Source organism: Phodopus roborovskii, unplaced genomic scaffold (assembly GCF_943737965.1).
Source record: "Phodopus roborovskii unplaced genomic scaffold, PHOROB, whole genome shotgun sequence".
Lineage (NCBI taxonomy): Eukaryota > Metazoa > Chordata > Mammalia > Rodentia > Cricetidae > Phodopus > Phodopus roborovskii.
Genome location: NW_026126410.1, coordinates 35,510,154 through 35,528,308, shown reverse-complemented (window position 1 = coordinate 35,528,308; position 18,155 = coordinate 35,510,154). Strand labels below are relative to the sequence as shown.

General features: G+C 40.7%; 1 protein-coding gene across 1 annotated transcript in view; it reads right to left on the bottom strand.

Annotated features, from left to right (window-relative positions):
- Marchf11 (membrane associated ring-CH-type finger 11) overlaps positions 1-18,155 on the bottom strand; it is a 96,899-nt gene that overhangs the window by 21,953 nt on the left and 56,791 nt on the right. The window lies entirely within an intron of this gene.

Below are 18,155 nucleotides of genomic sequence, written 5' to 3'. Positions count from 1 at the left end.
AACATATTTGGTTTTTTAGAAAGGGAAAATTCTCTCTTGTTCTTGCAGAAAAATGTAAAAATAGCAAACAAACTATATGTGGTCATTAGTAAAAATAGTTATTGAAAGTAACACATTAAAATAATCATACATCTGTTCTTATTGTTACTGGTATATTTAACATTTTTAGACATCATTGGCTCTTATTATTAGTGGGTAAGCCATGGAGCATTTTTACCAAGATTTAGCATTTGTATACCAATGGCATATCTTAGAAACACATGAAACCATAGTAGCACATAGTATTCAGTGAAGAGTGAGTTAATGTCCAAGTATCAGTATTTGAGAGGAATTACAGGTACTCAAAATGTCCTTCAGTCCCCACTAGGTTGAGAAGATCAATTAATCATGTTCCCACTTTTTTATGCTTGAGAAAAACAAGACAAGAGCTGACGGTTGACCCATAAGCAATGAAACACCCGAGAACCTACTCAGTCTGTGGACGAAAGGCCTGGCTGCTGCAACTTTGGGCTTATTGAAACACCTTCCCCAAGGCAGCTCAACCTAATATGCCCATTCAGTAAATCTGAGTTTCTGAAAACCCACACTTACCTTAAGTCTAAATGCACAAACTCTTCAACAGTCAAATCACTTATTATTTCCCTCTACATTCTCTCCTTCCCTCCCTCTCCTTTCTACACATACCTTGCCAGCAGATCACCAGATAACCCATGTGTAATATTTTAACTCTGAAGTTGGCCTCCAGTACTCACAGGTATGCTACTGAACTCTATATTGTTGTGGGTTAAATGTAAACATACATTTAAAATAGTGCTCTACAATCATTTGCTCAACAAAAGGCAGAATCAACAGTCAACAACTATTCCCTGTGATAAACATATTCTTCATTTTAATGTGAGATTTTCTTTTATAACTTTAACAAATATGAAAATAATAATAAACTGCTGTGTAATGTTTCATCTTTACACGTCAACAAGGTTGTGGTAAGAGTATTTTTGTTTTTTCTCTTAGCTTCCTGATATAATTAGAAACACATTAACCCCATCTGCTAGGTATTTAATAGTAAAACCTCTTAAGCTTGTTGTCACCTAACAAATGCGAAGAGCCACTGTAACTTCTTACTGTTTACCTTGGATTTATATAAAAATGTGCCTTAAATATAGCAACACACTAAGCAACACAGAAAGCTGGCATACATCTTAAATGGATGCTGCCACATCTACCTGTATATTCTTACCCTGAATCAATCACTTCAGGTAAATAAAAGAAAAAGAAGCATAAAAGAACGCATGCACTTGGGGATTTTGCTTTTCAGACAGGGCTGTGATTGTAGCACTAAGTTCACAGATCTCTTACTGCACAGACTCTTGACCAATGAGGACTATACCACCACAACCGGCCCTGAAGGAACTCATACTCTTTTAAGTTCACAGAGCAGTGGTGGTGGTGGTGGTGGTGGTGGTGGAGGTGGTAGTGGTGGTGGTGGTGGTGGTGGTGGTGGTGTGTGTGTGTGTGTACACTTGATTTTCATCTGGAAGTTCATATGCTAAGCATGTAGGACTGAATCACAGGACTTCTAGATAACCAAAAATGAGTAGGATTCAGCAAGTATGTTCTTGTTAACTGATATAATTTTTTCTTTTTCCAATAGCCTGGGTAATGGAAGAGTGGAGTTTAAATTGAACAGTTCAGTGTCAGGTAAGTCATTGCATCCTGTCTGTAGGTCAAAGTTCTAACCTATGAGATATGCCCCTCCTTAGCAGAGAAGCCAAGCAAGTAAAAAAGTCACATCCAGGAGTAAGAAGTGTGGGTGCTTCACCTTTGTCTGATTGAGGCCACACTTACAGTGGCTTACTGTGTGAATGCCTGCAGTCTGAATGTATGTGTTGAAGGTCATGTGATCAGGTTACAAGGACATAACAACTTGATTATGCCATACTGGGAGTTCAACATGTACATTACCACAGAAATTTACTGTTGCTTGGATTTTTTCCAAGTTAGTTTTAAAGAAAGATAAACTGTATATACAGATCCTCTGCCATTTTCTGGTATCACTCTGAATAATTGGCTTTCTCCACTGACAACACAAATTACCCAGTAAGTTTATGTTCCCTATGTGCTGATGAACCCCAATTGTCACCTTGCTTTACTGAGTGACTAGTGAGGACAAACACTGTCAAAGCCAAAATTCTAGAATGTGATCCACCATGGGCACAGGGTCTTCCCTTGACAGAGTGACACCATCTTGATAAAGGCTTTGCCCACTTTACCACTCCCACACATTTCTAGAGTTTAGTTCAAAAGGAAAGAAAGCTGCCTTGTTTCTCCCATGGGAAAATAGTTCTGTCTTCAAAAGTAGGGAATTCAGCCAGCATCTTTGCTCTCAGAGGTAGGAGACTATCCACAGGCTCAGCTTGGAGATAGCTAGACAGAAAAATAAAAGTAGAAGATGGAGACCACCTCAGTGCCTGTCTCTCTACCTCATGGTACCCAAGGACTAGACTTCAGTTTGTGAAACATTTAAAACGTGAGCTAAAGTTTTCAATGGTGAAACACACTTTTTCCTTCTGGAGACACAGGTGTAGTAGTGCATGCCTGAAATCCCAGCACTCAGGGGAGGAGGGAAATTGTCATAAGACTGAGCCAACCAGGTATGCTTAGTGACTTCTGGAAAACTAGGGCTCCATAATGAAACCTTATCTCAAAAGGGATTTTCTTCTCTCATATAATCTCTTCCTCCCTCCCTTCTCCCCTCCCTTCCTCCCTCCTCTCCTTCTCTCTCTCCTTTTCCTCCTCTTCCTCCCTCCCCTTTCTCTGTGTGTGTGTGTGTGTGTGTGTGTGTGTGTGTGTGTATTTTTCACTGACTTCATGCCATGAATGAGTAGAAACATGATACAACAGTACCTAAATTGGCTTTCCATACTTACTGTTATTTCACTTTAGTACATATTTGATTCACAATCCTAAAAAAACTATTTGCATCTGTACAACAAACTATTATTCCTTTAAAAGCTGCGACCAATAAGGTTTTCCAATGGATGTTTACTCCCATTGAATGTCCTGGCGATAGTTTAGTGACAGTAAGTTCCATTCACATAGGACCAATATATGCCAGCCATCTTTCTAAGTTATATGTATTAACTCATTGGATTACCATAACAACTTTGTGAGACAGTTTTAATCATCATTTTAAAGATAAGTAAATGCAAGCTGAAATGACATGATGGCTAATATTGATTACTAACCTGGCAGGATTTATAATCACTTAAGAAATAAGCCTCTGGGCCTGACTATGAAGGATTATATTGATTAGGTTAGTCTTTGGTCATGTCTGGAGGGATTACATTGATTAGGTTAACTGTGATAGGAGAGCCCACCCTAAAGCTGGGAAGCCCCATTTCCTGGTCTTGGGTCTTTGACTGCATAGAAAGGAAAAAACAGGCTGAGCACAATGATTTATCATTCTCTACTTCTTAACTACAGATGTAATGACACCAGCAGCCTCAGTGTCTGCTGGGATGCGGAGTAGAGGGTGTGTGGAAGTAACTCATTTCTCCTTCTTTTGCTTGAGAAGTGTACTCCATCACAGCAGCAGGAAAGCAATAACTAAGGCATGAAGTTGGTATCAGCAGTGGAGCCATTACTAAACCCCACTGACCATGAGGGTTTTTGGCCTCACAATAGTTCCGGGTTCTGTGAGTGAAATGTGAAAGAGCTCAGTGACTTGTGCTTCAACACCCTTTGCATACCAGAACCCAAGGAGCATAACTGGCCATTCTGATGGGGGCTTGGAAGACAAGAAGGCCAAAAGAAATGTGCATAGCAGATGCCCCAGTTCATGATATTTTGGAAGGGAATAAGGACTCTACAGGAACTGGGCTAGGAGGAAATTATGTGATATTTTAGCCAAGAATTGGGCTTCATTCTGCCAATGTCCTAAGAAGATGAGCATAGTTGAAGTTAAAGATGATGGACTGATCTTTTTGCTAGAGGACATTTCAAAAACAGTAGAACATTCTGTTTGAGCATAGCTGTTAGTTTTTATGGCTCTTATCCAGTTCTATAGTTAAAAAAAAGAGGAAATCATTCAACAGATAGATATTAGAAGTGCATAGATTATTGAGGAGGAGAAGAACTTAGAGAAGATAAAGTTTGTAGCATAGATACACACTGAATAGAAGGCATAGTTGTTAAAGAAACACATTCTGATCTGCACAGGGACAATAGGATATCTGCCTCAAGAACCAACTTCTACCCATCAAAAGAACTCAAGAGGGTTCCTGACCCATGGAAGGAACTGCCTGGCCCAGTGTTTCCCCATGACCAGACAGAGAAGCTTCACATCTGTAGTTCAATAGGGCCAGGCTATATCTCAAACCGACAGCACTTGACAGCAGCACCATGGTGGTACAGTCTTCACAAGTGTGAGATATTCGAGTGTGAGAGGATCACAGAGAACAGGGTCAGAGTTCATGCAAAGAGCCCTGAGAGGCCATTATTCAAAGCTTTAAAAGATGGAGACCCTGGGAAGATGAAGATGCCAGAACCAAGAGGTGTCTGCTGAGAGAGTTGCATGCATGGAAGGGAGTAAAGTCAGAAGAGAGATTGTGTGTACTACAGGTACAACAGCTGTAATAGTGGGGCCACCTAGTCTTTGGTGCCCAGATAATTCTATCACAGGCCCAAGATGCTAGACATAGAGCTACAGGATGTAGTGTCTTCCCTACTGGGGATCAATCTTACTTTTGTCCCATTATTACTTGATCTGCCTGCATCCTTTCCATTAGGAAATGGGAGTGTTTATTCTGTGTTGTTGTTTGTAGGAAATATGTAATGACATATTTTGAATTTCATAACTAAAAGATTGCCTGTAATATCATATTAGATTGGACTTTGGATTTGTAGACAATATTAAAATTGTTAAAGATAGTAAAGACCTTCAAAGTTAGACTTGATGTATTCCTGCATTATACAGCATGCCATGAGCCACACAGGTGTAAAATTTTGGCTTAAAAGTGATATGTTTACCAATGATGACTCATGTTGGAGAGGATGTGGAGAAATGGGAACACTCTTCCACTGCTGGTGGAGGCAAACTCATACAGCCATTTTGGAGATCAGTATGGCGGTTCCTCAGGAAAATGGGAATTAGTTTACCACAGGACCCGGCAATTGCCCTCTTAGGAATATACCCAAAGGATCCACATCCATGCAACAAAGACATCTGTTCAACTATGTTCATAGCAGCACTATTTTTAATATCAAGAACCTGGAAGCAACCTAGATGCCCCTCAATTGAAGAATGGTTAATGAAGATGTGGCACATCTATACAATGGAATACTACTCTGCAGAAAAAAATAATGGTATCTTGAAATTTGCAGGCAAGTGGATGGCACTTGAAGAAACCATCCTGAATGAGGTAACCCAGTCACAAAAAGAGGAACACAGTATGTACTCACTCATATATGGATTTTAGAGCTAGATCAAAAGGATCACCAGCCTATAATTCACACCACCAGAGGAACTAGGATACAAGGTGTATTCTAAGAGATTCATATAAATTCCCTCACAGAACCGGGAAGGGACAAGTCCCCCAGAGCTCAGGTGAAGTGGGGGGGGGCAGCAAATGGAGAGAGAAGTTGGAGAAAATGAGGGGGAGGAAAGGAAAACATGTGCAACCAGGAAGATTGAGCCTGGTTAGGAATAGAAGACAGGAGAGAGAGAGAGAGAGAGAGAGAGAGAGAGAGAGAGAGAGAGAGAGAGAGAGAACATAAAAGAGGGAGCCAATAATGGTTTGAAGATAAAATTGAACACAAAGAAAGGTCTAGAGAACTACAAGACTGCTGCCAACTAACAATATGAGTTTCCGTGGAAAGGCTACCATAAATGCCTTCCCTGAGAGTAAGATCAACAACTAACTTATCCATGGAGCCCTCAACTAATGTCTGTTGGAAACAGGAGCAAACACCCATACATAAACACTGAGTCAAAGTAGAACCCAGTGCAGATGGAGAGGCCAAGACCAGGTTGCAGAAACACGTAGAGACAGCTTACCTTACCAAGGAGGAGCTAAAGGGCCACCAGACTGATAGCTGGGAAGCCAGCATGGGACTGACTCAGGCCCCCCTGAATATGGGTCTCCGCCAGAAGGAATGAGCAGTCTAAGGGACCTCAGACAGGGGATCCAGGATGTGTCCGTGGTGCACAAAAGGACCTTGAGAACACATCTCCCATGAAGGGATAACTGCCTTAATCTAGAGACAGGAGAGAAGCCCTAGTCCCTACTTCACATGACCTGTCAGATATACATGACCCTAACTGGATGGCATTCCCCTACATATGGAATTGGGGTGGGGGGATGGGAGGGGAGGGTGGTTAGAGTGCATGTGAGAGGGCAGAGAGGGTAAAAGGGAGGGAAGGAGGGAGGGAGTGGGAACTGGGATCGACATGTAAAATAATAAATTAAATAAAAAAAATGCTTTGACTCCAAAATTTAAGTTCAAGGACAAGTTACTGGGGAAAAGGATTTCTATTTTTGTTTCCACAGAAAATGAAAAGCTGTGGATTCCTTCCAGACTAATGTGGTTTGATCAAGCCAGACTGCCTGAAACAGAGTACCAGGTGATCCTACATTTAAAACAGCTGGACAAAGCAGCCTTGCAGACTACAGCCAGGATTTCTGCATCTTCTTCGAATCCCCTTGACAGCGCCTCTTACCAGCAGAAAGTAGTTTGGAAAGAACGGCGCCCAAATTCCCAAATATTATCTATAAATGTTTGTTTTCATTTAAATGGACTTGGTTATATAAAATAAATAAATAAATAAAATGATGTGTTTAGATGTCAAGTTGACAAGAGATAGAGTGGAGTTAATATTGATTATTAACAGATTTAGAATTACCTAAGAGGCAAGCTTCAGGGCAGAATGCTGAGTAATTATCTTAGCTAAGATAACTGAGGTCTGAAAATACAGCCGGAAAATGGGAAGCACTGTTCACTTGGCTTGAGTTTGGGCTGCATAAAGTGGAGAAACATGGCCGACCTTGAGCATTCATTATTCTCTACACCTTGATTGTGGAAGCAAGATAACTGGCTTCTTCAATTGCTGTTGCCAGGGTTACACCCTTGAAATTGTGAACCAAAATAAATCTTTTATCCATTAATTGGCTTTTGTCATGGTATTTTATCAAGCAAGGAAGGAAGGAAGAGGAGGGGAAGGGAAAGGGAGGAGAGGGGAAGGAAAGAAGGACAGGGGAGGACAAGGTAAGGGAAGGGAAAGGAAAGGAAGCTAAACAATTTTCCCAAGCTTATTGTCCTATTTACGTCTGGAAACAAGGCATAAGCACAGGCGTCTGACTTGCGTACTCACACTGTTAACATATTCTGGTGAACTTTATGACAATTGCATGCATCCTTTATATCCTCCTCTTTGCAGTGCTGTGACATGCCTCTGGTGATGTCCCAATGCTGCCACCTGTGGTTTGTCGTGAAACAGCACTTCTAGCTGGGCTTGTGGATGAACCCTCTTCCCTGTTCTGTTCTGTTCTGTTCTAAGGGAAGCAGGGCTGAGCCTGCAAGTTCCATCAAAGAGGGCTCTGCAGATCAACAATTGATACAGAATGTAAGAGAAGGTGATCAAGAAAAAGAGAGTGGATAGGAGGAAGAAGGGAAGGAGAGACCTCTCTCTCTTCAGAAGTTGAAGATGAAACTTCTTCCTTCACATTCACCACACTGTTGTCCACACCCCCCCCCCCCATGTAGCTGGAAATCCAGGGTTCTGAGAGTGGTTTCTGCCATCTGTGTAACTGGCAAGCAGTGTTTTTTTTTTTTTTTTATCACATCCATCATCATGATGTCCTGGATCTGGCTAAACCACCAGTGAATGGAGACCTGCCCTTAAAAATCTAAGTTATTTCCAAAGTTCCCCCTCAGCTTCCTATGTCTGCTCTCATCCTTTCTCTGCCTGTTTAAGTGTACACCTTAAAAGAAGAAAAACACAGGTACAATCACAACAATCACAGAAAAGGCTCAGAGAAGGGAAACCAGCGAAGGCAACCCAACACAATGCTGTGATTGACTCGGGCTCGCTCAGGGGCATCCATAGTCCTTCCCGAGTCTGCAAGTCACTGCTTCTGAGATATACCACGTAAGAAAGATAATTTTGAGGAGTTGACTCTCTTTAGTTTGAACTAATTTAGAAAAAAATTAAACATTACCAGGAACTATTAAGAGGTGCTTTCATTTGTTCCAAAAAGATATGGATAACACATACAGCCATATTTAGCAGCATTGTGTGAGAGTCTTTTTAGAAAATAATGTTAATTTCTCTGAAACTATAATGATGGTGATCCTACAAAATGGTTATTACTAGTTAACTAAGCTTTATTACTGCCAACCAAGAAGACAAGAAACAAAGAAAAAGCTTGGAATTTTCTATAAAACATGACAGGAGATCAAGCCAAAACAGTATCTAAAGTTTCCTTCTGTATAAATAACTTCTAACCGGTAAAATATGTTTGAGTATCTAGGAAACCACTTAAGAGATGTGCTTTCCATCCTGTTATCTGAAAGAATTGAAGTATTTTCTAAGTTAAAAACCCAATTTGCTCCTGAAAAATAACATGTGCTGAGAGGAAATCAGCCTGAACTTGGAGAGTGCAGTTCTATTTGGTGACCATTAAATCACTCAGTGCAAAGGACTGTGTCATCTTTGTTTTTACAAGGAAGGCCAGATATGAATCATAAGCTAAGATAATAGGTGGGATTACTCACCAGGGCTACTCAAGAGAACATCTGCTCCTAAGGAGTGTCATCATCAGAGAGAAATGAAGTCTATTTTCAATCATCTTTACATGGTGTTTAGATTGCAGTCCTAGAGTTAGGACTTAAAACACAGTCAGAAAACTTGCTACTGTGGAATCAGATTGACAAGAAAATGCAGTGCTTCCTTGCTTACAGGTCTTATTCAATGTAGACCTGTTTTACAGGCTTCAAGATAGAAGTGGTTTCATGGATTTGAACAGGTCTTCCCTGCTACAAAAGCCTCTTCATAAATTTTTTAGAGCTGAAATAAATCCAGACAAATGAAAGATGAAACCTGCTCAACTTCTAGAAAACCATCAGGAAACAGAACCAGGTGTTTGGAAAGGGTAACAGCAACTTACAGAATGAAAGAGAGGTTGCAATCAACACATACTATAGATGAGATTGATAGGTGCCATGAAAGGAACTATCATGCTCTCAAAACTGACACATTAAGAAAAGGAATGCATGAATAGCTCTATAGGTTATGTAACCCAGACTACCCCATGAATCTGTTATGCATCTTAGACTGGCTTTCCTCTCTAGGCCCTCCTGTGGTGGTGTCTTGGGCACTAGTGCCACCACACTCAGCTGTGAAGCAAAGTGTTTAAACATGACTTTCATGCTATCATTCCTCAAAGAAATTGAAGGCTCAAATAAATTATAGCTATAGATTAAGATGTACCATTGTTTAGGTAGCCATTCCCTCCAAATTTAAATTCTAGATTAAAAATAGAATCAAAATATTATCATGAAGACTGTTTAGTTTTTGTCATGTATTTACAGTATAAATCATTCATTTATAATGCTCCTCTGTTAGGTGGTACCAATTCCAATTTTTATTCTCTCAAATGACAAAAGAAAAAGTAAAGTTCCAAATCCCTGGTTGAGTTGAAATTTCTATAAGGACCAGGCAGTTGGAAAATCTCTGAGCCCACTTTCATATGGAAAAACTGTCTTCATTCTAATCTCTTGGCTACTGTAAAGGCATATGATTGACAGACACTGTCCTGACCGTAAATGAACACTCTTTTTAACTAAAATGCCTGGATCCAAGTCATATGAACAGAAAAAAAGGTGGGGGGGACTGGGTAACTAAAGTGTTCCAGCACATATGAGAGCTCCATGTTATTGGATAGCATTCAGAAAGTCAATGAAACATTGTCTTCCAAATACCTGGAAATCTCAGAGCAGAACAGATCAGAACAAAAGGGAATCTGGCTCAAGGTCATGTGCAGAGAGGACACACAATAAGGGCCAGGACAAAAGAAATCTGTCAGCTTGAACAGTTCCAAATTCAACTCTAGGAGGAGGAATCAATGTGAGATAGACATTTGGTTATGAAACAAGTTGTGGCAAGCAGAGGACTGGGGCTTGAACAAGAGAGAGTGCTACCCAGGGAGCATCTGTGGATGGCCAGATACCAGGACAACTATTGCAGGAATCAAATGAGCTTCTCAGGGTTGCATCTATATAGAGTTCCCCACAAGAAAACTTGACTTTCATTTATAGGACAATTGTTTGATAATAGGTGAAGGGTCCTAGAGCTGCAAATTTGGGACATACATACATACATACATACATACATACATACATACATATATATATATATATATATATATATATATCCCTCTGGTATTTTCCTCCTGCTTCCCAAAGAACTATCCATATCTCATCTCTCTCACTTAGTGTCTTGGCAGTTTTTATATTTGTATACATTGGGAAAGGTCTATGTATTGAGATAAAGATATATGTGTATCTCTTCAGTTCTTGAAGCCTGTGTTACCTTTTCCTTCCTTGCTTAAGTTTTTTTTTAAATATAACAAAGTAGGTACTATTTATTATTTGAAATCAGGGGAATGTTTCTTGTGTGACAACTGTCTAATGTCAGTAGCCTAGCTGTTGCCACACATGATTTAATGGTGTGTGTCGGTGCACAGTGCATGCTTGCCCCTTCCTCCTCTTAATACAGATTGAATTGTTTTTCTGCTGGGCACCTGGGAACCCTAAGTAACATGTAAGACTGTAACTGGGCTCAGTTGTTCTCTTGACAGATAGGTAAGAATTGTCTTTGCTAAAGGAGAGTATTAAAACTTTAAGTGTTTTTGAATTTACCTTTTCCTCAGAATTTCCATTGCTAGCAGCTACCTTATTGTTTCAGTCTATGCAGACCATCCACAGAGTATTCTCTTCATGAGCAGAACAGTGTCCTTGGTAATAAGGAGTGACAGCAGAAGGCAGACAGCTTCTTCTGTGGAATTTTTACAATGCTTTTGTCTCTTGCCTATGGTAATTGCAACATAATGTGATAGGACAAAGATTAGAGGCTAAGAAGTGGTCTCATGATCAAGGACTTTAGCTCATAAGAACCTCGGTGGCATTCTATGTGAATGACACTTGGTAATAGCTATTGGTATTTTTAATACCTATTTTAATAGCTATTTTAATAGCTATTGGTAGTTTTCTTGTTCTGGAAATTTTATAAGAGGAATACTGAACACTGTGCAATTATATACACACCTAGGAATATACATGTATATATACATACATGTATGCATATAACAATAATTAATAAAAAAAAGAGGTCATGAATTTAAAGGAAAGTAAGGAGGGGCCTTGGAGGGAGGAAGTGGAAGGGGGAAATGATGCAATTTTATTGTAATGCCAAAAAGCATATTAAAGCAGTGTTTTAAAAAAGGAAGCTATACTCCCAAAGGAGTAGTGTGTGTCTTACCCAGCCAGCTCTCCTGAATGAGAGTAGTTGTAAGAAGAGGAAGCCTGGCCCTGTGATCTCTTCTTTTAATCCTCACAATCATGTTATGCTATTTACCTTGAGGGCCTCTCCAGAAGATGAACACATGAGGTTACCTGATCTGGAGCTTCAGCCTCCAAAACTACAGGCTCAATATTTTCTTAATAAAGTACTCAACCTTGGGCATTTTGCTATATCCAATAAATAAATAAATAAAAATGAACTAAGACTTAAGACAGTTATTTCAGAAAGACTGTAAAATAATGTCCTCATAACTTGTTATACTTCCCTAAATAGAGTCCTGGAGACTGAATCAGTGGTAGAAGACCACAAAGAGGCTGAGTTCCAGAAGAAAGACACAGTGTATGAAGGTGAGTCTTGACCCTGTAGCATCTACTTTACTGAACTGGACTTTGCTTCAGTTCAAGGTCTGAGAAGTCACACCATGGGACAACACCACAAATGTAAATGTACACTTAGAATGTTTATACACACACTGCTTTAAGAACTAAAATACATTCATTCATTCAATGTGCATTTATTAGCTGACTGTAATATATATATAGAAATAACTAACTTTTTGGAAAAAAAAAATCCTGTTTTCAGGAGACCAGAAGACTGGGTATACTATTGGAGAAAATGAATATGCTGTTTAGTGAGTGGAGGCATTTCCTTTGCTGTGACCAGCAGGGGAAGCTTCCAGGAAAAGTAGCCTAGACTCAAGCTTAGCAAGATGGGTAAGGGACAGTTGAGGAGGAAGCTGCTATAGACTTATGGGGAGGGAGGGAGTATGTGGAAAGACACTGCTGGGCAAACAATAAGGTTTTTCTTGCTAGAAAGTAGGACTTACATAGGCAAATGCTGAAGGATTTCCACTATCAATCAAAGCTTGAATCGTTAGCCCTGACCACAGTGCAAGCACAAGAATGCCAGGGCTCTGGGTGCTGCAACAGGGTAGCTCAGAGATATTTCCTGCTTAGTTCAACCTTGTTTCTTCTCTTTTCCCCAAGGATGAGCAACAATGGTGAGCCCCAACCCAGGTGCTTTTCTATTGTGATATGGCTCTTGTACCCATGGGATGCCAATCATTTTCCTACCCCTGTCAAGTAAGGGGACACATTTTGACCAACAGTGCATTTGACCAGAAATGACCCTGTGTCTACCCCAATATCCTTATGTAACCAATGCAAATTTTCTAGCTTTTGGAAACCACAGCAGTTAACAAGTCTGATTTCCCTGGAATTGGCTCAAGCTACCTGGGGAAGCCCTGAGCCAGTGGAAATAGCACTGTGTACTAAGGAGTTTCAAGGTCTTAGTCTTGTGACAGTGGCACCACCTGGAAACAAATTCTCTAACTCCAAGGCACACAACAGCCACCACGCTGGCCACAGACACACAGCCAGTCAAAACTCTTCAGACATCAGAATCAAATGCAAGATAAAGACCATCACTTAGACACCTAGGCATGGGTCAGCCTCTTCTTCCCATTGCGGTAAGAATATGCTGAGACTTGTGCTGAGAACACAATGAGATTCATGGTTAGAACATGCTGAGACTCAGGCTGAGAACTTGCTAAGAACCATGGTGAGAACATGCTGAGACTCATCTGAGAACATGTTGAGACTCATGATGAGAACATGCAGAGAATCATGGTGAGAACATGCAGAGAGTCATGGTGACAACATGCTGAGACATGTGGTAAGAAAATGCTGAAGAGCAGCCAAGTTGCCTGCATTTCACTGACTCATTTGAGTTGCGCAATTTCTCAACCCTTTTCTTTGTTGTTTGCAGCTCTTCTGTTTCACAATTTCTTCAGTACCAAAGAGTTTACTAATTTATACTTAATCTGATTTTTCTTCCCCATATCTTTTTCCCTACATCTTAAGAACTTTGTTATAATAAAAACAAAACAAACAAAGAAAGCCCTGAAAAACACTAGAGATGCTTCCTGGGTGACAGAAGTGTCTAAAGATAGATGGTGGTGACACAAACCTAAAGCCTAAAACCCCTGGTAGCATACACTGAACTTAGAGGACATGCATGGTATGTAAGTCATATCTGATTAAAACTAAGTTTTATAGTTTTGAAATAAAGATAGGGCTTAAAAAAAAAGAAAAACAAGACTTTAGGCGAGAAGGACCTTATCTTGTTCGCCATTAAAATGGAGTAAATGTACAGGCTGGTGTGGTTCAGTGGTAGAGCTCTTATCTAACCTACATAATTCCTAGAGTTCAAGCCCAACACCACAAAGAAAAAACTGCAAAACAGAATATCAGCAAAGGTTAAGTAAAAGCATACACACTCACTCTTACACACATTCATACACACACACACACACACACACACACACACACACACACACTGGGGGGGTGCATTTAATTATAATCTTTGTGCAAAAGGCAAAAGAGCCCTACCATATACCTCTGAGAATAAGAAATTCCTGAACCCTTTGTTTCTAGGTAAATCTGGTAAAAGAATGTCGTTGCTGTGTCTGTGTATGGCTACACCATCCAGATTCCAGTTAGACACCAATTTATTTTCTGACTCAGTGTTCTGATCAGCATATGACCTTGAGCTGAAGTCCAAAGAAATCTCATTCACTGACACAAAACACTGTAACCTCCAATATGCAAACTGGTAATTCATTGCCTCCTTGTAAGGAGCCCAAGGAGTTTCCCTTTACTTGAGAAACAGGTTAATACAGTAGTAGAACACCTCTCTGGAACACTTTGACCTTTTCATTGCCCCTCCAGGAAAAGAAAACAGACAGAAGCTCTTCCTCAAGGATATCTTTCCCTTGCTTAAATGCTACACCTTTCACTCACATGATAATTGAGAATGTATGACTCTGACAGCCTTGCAAGAATTCAGGATGCTGCAGTGAGATGCCCAGGCTCCCAGACAGAATCCCTGACCACACAGTGAGGATGGAGGCCCAAGGCCAGTAACTACTAGGAGCTAAGAGACCCAGTAATCCCAAGACTTAAAAATACAGAGGAGTAAGTGTGATTTAGTGTTTTAAAACATTAGAAGGAATACATGACAAAGGAAAAAACAACAATCTTCAGAGGTACAAGCACTTCTCAGGTTGTAGCTTTTTTAAAAATATGACTTTCCACTTATCTTTGTTGAGATCTGTGGGTTTTTCACCCATGTCTCACTCTGCAAATCTATAGAAATATTCAAATAGCAACTCCTTTAGTCCAAAAATCTAGCATAAGATTTGATTTCTACTTTCAGACATTGTACAATGCATGTAAGTGATATAATGATGGGATGAGCTATGAGACTAAGCCAAGCATCATGTCCTAGAGCAACACACTATGAAAAATGACTGTGTCCTTCCCAGTGGGCATTGAGAAGATAGCAATCCAAGATATGACAATCCAGAACAGCTTCCTGATGGAGGCAAGTTTTTCTGTAAATGGCAGGGAGAATCTTAGCTCAAGCCGTCAGCCTAAGCAAGCACCACAAAAGGTAGACATATGGATTGCCTCTGTGGTGCCCCACTTAAAATAAGCCTATGCCTACAAGACTCCAAAGGAATCATCTCAACAGTAAAAGGTATAGTGAAAAATAGGATTGTAAAACCTGGTCTCCATGATTTCAGCAGCAGAATGAAGAGTGTCCCTGTAATTCCTGCTGACCCATGATTATCTATCCATATGCCTGCTTCCCGGACTGCATCATGAGCTCTCATAGCAGGGACTATAACTTATCAATGCTGAGACCTTGTAACTTAGTACCCTGACACAGAGTGACATCAGAACTTAGACACAATGGGTCAGGGAGCAAAGTTTGGTTGTGTCTTATGTGATTTACATGAGGAATGGACAGAATGAAAGGATCTTCTAACCTCTCTCAGATGAGCATGCCCATGTCTACTGTAATCTTTGGTTGGCATTTCTAGAAATGCCACCACCAGTGAATAATGCTAAACACTGTGTGACACACAAGACAGACCTCTCAGCAAATCCAAACCATGAACAGTACCAAGTTCAAGAAACCCCACCCCCCTCTGTTACATAAAAGGACTACACAAGTACTGTGCCTGGACCATGGATGCACTAGGTGAACTTAAAACGCATTTATTCCAATTCATCCATAGCTTTTTCTTATCAACCCAGGGAGCTGGCATGTGACAGAAACCACCTGTGGCATCAGTGTCAAAGGAGGCTGCAGGGACTTCTTAAGCTGTGACTTTGGCTGAAAGTGAAGGAATAGATTATTATTTCCTGTGAAAGCTTTGATTATTTTGACAACCACTCCAAATGAAGGAATTTTACAGAACAAGATGAATACGGCGAAGCCTTCTGCCTGGTGACTTGCCATTACCGGTCCATTAAGCAGAGCATTTATCCATGAGCAGATGCTGAGGCACATGCCCTGGAACATCCCTCTACTTAGCTGCTCAGGGGAAAGCGCCCAGAATAAACATGTGGTTTGACGAAGAGAGGGAGACTTGAAGGGAAGTACTGCTGATCTTATTCTGAAAATCAGATCACCCTAGGATTGGTTTCCAGTAAGTTACGTCCCTGTTAAAGGATAATTTGCTCTCCAACAAACTTCTCTGGGGCAAAGAAAAAAAAATCTGTTTGGAAGAACTGGGGTTGCATTGACAACAGTAAATCAAGACAACTTATAACTTAGAAACAATGAACACATTGTTGAATAGAGGCAACAATATTAAATGTAACCAGCCTTTTCCACACCCTCCATGGAAAGCAAAAGGCCTCAGAACATTCAGAGCCCAAGGAAGTGGAAATAGAAGGCCGGTGCTGGTCTGCAGTGGTGACCGAATGATCTTGGAAGGCTGTGCTGTGGCTTCTGTCCTAAGAGGATGGTATCTGAGAAAGTGGGGTAGAAAACTGCTGCCAGGGTGGGTAGAATGGAATGAGGGGTCAGAAGAAACCTCCGCTGCATTCATCTAAGTAGTGCTGTGACAAGACAGGGAGGGTGCAGGGAACTCTATAAAACAAGTCATAGAGCTTGGAGGCAACAGCCCATAACGTTCCCTGGAACTTGTCTTCTCCTTTCATTACAAGGCCACACAATACAAGGCAAGGTTAGTATTTTTCCAGAGAGCTGAGGCACCTGAAAAAAACTGTAGGGTATTTTTCCCCTGCAGCTTTGGAAGTCAAACTGTGCTTGTAGTACATCAAGGAGACAGTATTTGCGAAATGTGTATGCAGATGAGTTTGGACACACACACACACACACACACACACACACACACACACACATTCTCCACCTGCTGTTGAGAAAGGGTCAGGCCTTGATAACAGTTCTAATTATTCCTTTTTTATTTCATCTTAGGAATTTGCTTGACCTTCAGAACCTAGGTGTCCTTGGCTGAAAGACAAACAGAGGCAGTAATTCCTACCTCACTGCTCAGCCATGAGCAGCTATCACATAACCAGAAATGTATGTGCCTCATTTCTGTCCTCATATCCTGGCATGTGGCTCTTAAAGCCACTGGGCTCTCTAGAGTCTTTATGTGTATTAATAAGAAGGCTGGGGTCTGGGGGTGCTAGGTAGCTCAAGATGAAACTGCTTTCACAGACACCTACCATGTGGTGAGAGGGCGAAAATTTCATCCCCTCCCTCTGATCTTCAGTGAGGAAGAGGAATTAAAGGCTGACCTGACCACCAAGGACCAGTGAAATAATGAATAACCTCCAGAGAATGAGACCTCTATTAAAACCTTAGAGGAAAGAGCTCAGATACCTTTGGAGTGGCACTCAGAGGCACCGACTTCGCATACTTTCCCATGCGTCTTGCCTCTTTGTCTTTCACACTGGCTATCCCCATGTCATATCTTATAGATCACCTAATCAAATACAGTTAAGGTATTTCCTGAGCTTATGAGCTATTCTTACACATTCCTGAGATTGCATCTCAGCAAAGAGTTTGGAAATCTCTGACCTACAGCTGCCAGAGAGAATTCAACTTGGACTTGAGATTGGCAACTGATGGTCAAGTTTGGGACAGTCTCATAAGTCTAAACCTTAACCTGACCAGATATCAACTCATATATGCCCATTCAGATAGTGTCCAAATTGAATTAAGTCATTAGGCACCCAGTCAGTGCCTGCAGAGAATTAGAAACACCCTTGATGTTTCCCATACATATGGTGTCAGTAGTAAGGCATTGTGGACATAGAGAAGAAACAGGGAATTTTTAATGTTCAATATCTGCATTGGCTATCTTTGTCCCCAAAGCAAAATATTTGAGACAATTAACTTATAAAGGAAAATAAAAAACAGTATTTTTACTTAGAGTTAAAGAGGCTCCAGTCTATGATCAGGTGGACTTGTTACTTTCAGATCTCTGATAAAGGAACAGGATGGCAAAGTGGAGTGGGAAGTAGGCAAGGAATGAAATGAAGCATGACACTTCCTGGCAAGGAATCAGAAAACAAAACAGCTAAACAGCAAGAGATCTGCATCTTGCAGTTGCTAAGAAGTGTACTCGCCAATGACATGATGCCTTTCCTCTAGGTTTCACACCCAACCTAGCAGTGCTACCCTGGAATCAAACCTCACCTTAAACCTTAAAATGGGTTTAATATATTGAGGGATAGATATTCAACATCAGAAA